Source organism: Gossypium hirsutum, chromosome A12 (assembly GCF_007990345.1).
Source record: "Gossypium hirsutum isolate 1008001.06 chromosome A12, Gossypium_hirsutum_v2.1, whole genome shotgun sequence".
Classification (NCBI taxonomy): domain Eukaryota; kingdom Viridiplantae; phylum Streptophyta; class Magnoliopsida; order Malvales; family Malvaceae; genus Gossypium; species Gossypium hirsutum.
In genome coordinates, this window is record NC_053435.1 from 22,551,489 (window position 1) to 22,554,580 (window position 3,092).

The 3,092-nt window shown below is 36.5% G+C and overlaps 1 non-coding gene across 1 annotated transcript; it reads left to right on the forward strand.

The window, feature by feature from the left end:
* The first annotated feature begins 2,676 nt into the window (after window positions 1–2,676).
* LOC121212057 (small nucleolar RNA R71) lies at window positions 2,677–2,782 on the forward strand. Its single transcript, XR_005907267.1, has one exon. It is a non-coding gene; the product is annotated as a small nucleolar RNA R71 (small nucleolar RNA).
* Window positions 2,783–3,092: the final 310 nt, after the last annotated feature.

The window sequence follows — 3,092 nt, forward strand, 5'->3', positions numbered from 1 at the left end:
CAAATTAAATCTATAAGAAAAACATTGTCAGGTCGAATCAAAAGCATTACAAAAAATACAGGTTATTTTGGCATGTATTTCTAGCCTCAATACACACTACGTCAATCCTAGAATTGACTAAACTGTACCTCTAATACCACTAAATGTAATGCCTGATACCCGGTCTAGTTTTCGGACCTGAGCTACAAGATGCTACTATAGTAAACAAAATATTCACATACAATTTACTCAATAATATTCAATAAATCAATATATACAAGTTAGTTTCATGTTAAACATGCATTACAAACAAATTTGAGTCGCAATCTAGCTTACGAAAGCCATTAAACTGGCTTAGAACCAAATCAGTACCATTTTGAAACATTTAAAAGAATATAGGTAAAAAGATAAAACTAGGGTCACGTGGCCATGTGGTTTTCCATTAATTTCAATCGTCGATCACGATCATCTTGAGTCTTCCAATTACTTTCATTTTTGTTCAAATCTCACCAATTGTCTTGTTCTCGTACCTTATAAATACCTTTTGTTATTTTTTTAGTTGAAATTACTATATTTGTCATCGATTCGATGTTCTCCTTGGTTGCTTATTAGTGCTCGGTTTCTTTCTCCTCTTTCATGGGCTTGCTGACTTCTTTCCTGACTTTCTCTTCTTCATGGCTAGGTTCGATTAGCATATTCAATTCCTTGCCTAATTGTACCGTGATTGCCTTTAAGGGTTCCTACCCATCTTTCCGAGGATTATTCTCCCTGTTTCTGGGGAGGCTTTGGCTATTTTGTTTTTGGAACATCATCATTCATTAGCTCATTTAATCACAGAAGTTGTCCATTCAAGATCCAATTTGTCCACATGTTGCTTGAACTTATCAAATATTCATCTTCTTCATTTGGATCTCCCCTTCTAATTGATCGAGTCTTTGACCGCATGTAGCGTGATTGCTGCCCATGGCTCATTTTTGCTGTAGTAGAGGTTGATAAGGAGGATTCGGTTGAGTTTAGACCTAGTTTGTGCCTCATTGACTACCTCCCCACCTGAGGTTCAGATGATCTCTCCAATTGGGATTGTATGTATTTGAATAAGAGTCTCAACCCCTATTGCCTATACAGCTCGTCTCCTCCAATTGGTTTTTTGAATATGGTTCCACTATTTTTGGCTTAACGGGTGTCTCCAAATGGTTAAGTTTTTCAAGAATTTGTTGGAATTGTGCATCGCCACTCTCTTCCTTCATGGCTTTTACTGGTGGTGACTTGGTTTATTACATTGATCGTGATTTTTGTAATGACATGTTTTAAATATTTATAAAGAATCGTTCTTGAAACTAACTATTATCACGATGTAGGCAAGTGTACCTATCGAACAGTAGCATAGTTTTAGCAAGACCGGATTATCGAGCCCAAAGGAACTAAAAGTACTAGTAATGATTGAATTTTTATTATCTAGCCTAAGAATAAGGGATTTTTATTTTAACTAAGTAATTATCTAAACTAAGAATTCACAGAAAGTAGAATTGGGGAATTACTTTTGGAAAAACGATTGAATTAAGACAATACCTAATGAAGAATCCACCTAGACCTCACTTGTTATTCTGACTCCGAATCGGACGATTTATTCATTTAACTTGTTCCGTAGAGATCCCTAGGTTATGTTATTATCCCTATTCAAGACTAATAACATCTAATCCCTAGATTGCAAATTGAGACTTTTCTCTAATTAACACCCTAGGGTTGCATTAACTCGATCTATGGATCCCCTTATTAAGTTTCACCCTAATCCGGCAAAATCTTGTCACCCTATCTCTAGGCGTACAATCAACTCCACTTAATTATAAATAAGAGCTTATCTTGAATCAGTATCCTGGGATATCAAAACAAGAATTAAGAACACATAATTAAGAGCAAGCTAAATATTTATCATACAATTTAGAAAATAATAACAAGATTCGTCTTAGGTTTCATTTCCCTTAGGTATTTAGGGGATTTAGTTCATAACTGAAAAGGAAAACATCTTAGATGAATACAAAACATAAAGAAAACCCAAAACTCCTGAAGGGAAATTGAAGGGAGATCTTCAGTCTTGATGGTGAATCCAGCTTCTTAGATGGATCAATCGGCTTCCCTTGAGAAGTTCCCTACCTCCTTTTCTTCACGTCCCTTTTCTTCTTCCTTTAGGGTGTATTTATAGGCTTTAGAATGCCTAAAAACCCTCAAAATTAGCCTTTTCCAAATTGGAATCAACTTGGGCTCGGTAGGGACACGCCCGTGTACGACTGCTTCAGGCCGTGCTCGAACCTGTTAGAATGGCACAAACTTGTGTTCTACCTGTGTGAGTCGTGCTTTGATTCTGCCAAATTGACACAGTCGTGTGGTTTGCCCGTGCGAGGAAGTCCAAGCCGTGTTGATTTAGTACGTTGGCCCATTTTCTCTGTTTTTGGCCCGTTTCTCGTTCTTTTCACTCTCCTATGCTCACCTAAGTATAAAACATGATATTAAAGCATTAGCAGCATTGAATTCACCAATTCTAAGGAAAAATCATCCATAAAATGTGTTAAGCATGGGGTAAAAATATGTATAAATTACGATTTATCATACATCAATCTCTTACTGGGACACATGTATGAAGGCTAGATCTAATGTGTCTGGACACTATTGTAAAATATTTGTTTCTAGAGCCATACTCGTAGTCCATGCTATGGGCACTTCTTTAGCATTGTCTTGAAAGGCTCCCATGCCTCATATAAAGATTGACCTTCATATTGTTCAAAATTTGTGATTTCGCATCGTAGCTGATTGGTTTAACTAATTGGGAAAAATGTGGTGATGGAACTTGGTTCTAGCAAGCCTAACCAATCGGTTCTTGTTATCACATAATGAAAACGAGAATAACTAGAGATATATAGCATCATCAGATACTCTGTTATATTTTTTCGAGTCTTCAACCATGTTTCCCTTGAACTGTAGTGTGTTTTTCATCATTTGGATCATGGTCGTCTTTATTTCAAAATTATTTGCATTAACCGTTGGCTGCTCAATGCTTCCTCACACTGAGTCTAATGTATGTAATATCTCATACCCGTAACACACGCCAGAACGGAATA